The sequence below is a fragment of the Staurois parvus genome, unplaced genomic scaffold (assembly GCF_062004578.1).
Source record: "Staurois parvus isolate SC_StPar_1 unplaced genomic scaffold, SC_StPar_1.0 ptg000391l, whole genome shotgun sequence".
NCBI classification, from domain to species: Eukaryota; Metazoa; Chordata; class Amphibia; order Anura; family Ranidae; genus Staurois; species Staurois parvus.
The window spans coordinates 1,266,249-1,268,260 of NW_028318187.1; positions in this window are offsets into that span (position 1 = coordinate 1,266,249).

The following is a 2,012-nucleotide window of genomic DNA, read 5'->3' on the forward strand; positions in this document are numbered from 1 at the left end:
TCCCATCAAAGACAACAATCCGTCTAGGCCCTGAGGCAGCAAAGCAGCCCCAAACCATGATGCTCCCTCCGCCATGTTTTACAGTGGGGATGAAGTTTTGATGTTGGTGTGCTGTGCCTTTTTTTCTCCACACATAGTGTTGTGTGTTCTTCCCAAACAACTCAATCTTGGTTTCATCTGTCCACAGTATATTTTGCCAGTAGTGCTGTGGAACATCCAGGTGCTCTTTTGCAAACTTCAAACGTGCTGCAATATTCTTTTTGGACAGCAATGGCTTCCTCCGTGGTGTCCTCCTATGTACTCCATTCTTGTTTAATGTTTTCCTAATTTGTAGATGTGTCAACAAAAATGTTAGCATGTGCCAGAGATTTCTGTAGGTCTTTAGCTGACACTCTGGCATTCTTCTTTACCTCATGCAGCATTCTGCGCTGTGCTCTTGCAGTCATTTTTACAGGATGACCACGCCTAGGGAGAGTAGCAACAGTGCTAAACTTTCTCCATTTGTAGACAGTCTGTCTTACCGTGGACACATGAACATCAAGGCTTTTGGAGATACTTTTGTAACCCTTTCCAGCTTCATGCAAGTCAACAATTCTTCATCGTAGGTCTTCTGAGAGCTCTTTTCTGCGAGGCATGGTTCACATCAGACAGTGCTTCTTGAAACCAGTAAACCCAAAACAGGTGTGTGTTTTTTAAGGGCAGGACAGCTGTCAGCAACACATCCAATATCATCACACTGATTGGAGTCAAGGTTGGCTCACTCCTGGCTCCAATTAACTCTGGGAGAAGTAATTAAGCTAGGGCCTCACATACTTTTTCCTCCCTGCACTGTGAATGTTTACATGTTATGTGCAATTAAACCATGGCAACATCTAATGTTTGTGTAGTATTATGTTCAGCAGACTGTGTTCTTCTATTGTTGTGACTTAGATGACCTTCAGAGCACATTTTATGCCCAATTCATGCAAAACTCCACGTAATCCCAAGGGGTTCACATACTTTTTCTTGCAACTGTATATATATATATATCACACAATATATACACACATACGAGATACAAGTCATCATTACCCTATTTAAGAATTGTCATCGTGGCTCAGCTATCAGACGGTGGGAGCCAGCTATGAGGGTGGAGCAGTTTTTTTTCTTTTTTTGGGTCGACGGGCATTATGATGTGATGTTGGTTCTACTTCGGGGACATATATTTAATTTTCATTTTTAATAAAGGACTTGTCCAAGACGGTCTCCTGTCTTTTTTTACACTACACTTTTTGTTTTGTGAATGGATAGTGGTACCATGTACCGCATACTCATTCACACGGGGGGGGGCAGGATCTGGGGGCCCCCTTGTTAACCACTTGCCCTCCTGAAGATTTACCCCCCTTCCTGACCAGGCCTTTTTTTTGCTATTTGGCACTGCACTATTTCAACTGATAATTGCGCGGTCATGCAATACTGTACCCAAATAAGATTTACATTCTTTTTTTCACACAAATAGCGCTTTCTTTTGGTGGTATTTGATCACCTGTGCGCTTATTTTTTGTGCTATAAACAAAAAAGACTTAAAATTTTTTAAACTATATCTTTTACTTTTGGCTATAAAAAAAATATAGTAAACTCAAAGTTAGTCATAAATTTAGGCCAAAATGTATTCTGCTACATGTCTTTGGTAAAAAGAATCCCAATAAGTGAATATTGATTGCTTTGTGAGAAAGTTATAGCATCTACAAACTATGGTATAGATACTGCAATTTACACCATTTTTTGCTGTACAACGCTGCGCTAGTTTAACTGAAAAATTGCGCAGTCATGAAAAGCTGTACATAAATTAAATCTATGTCCTTTTTTGCACACAAAAAGAGATTTCTTTTGGTGGTATTTGATCACCTGTGCCCTTTTTATTTTTTGCGCTATAAACAAAAAAAGACCAAACATTTTGAAAAAAAATTATATTTCTCATTTCTGTCATAAAAAATATCCAAAAAACTCAAATTTTGTCATAAATTTAGAAC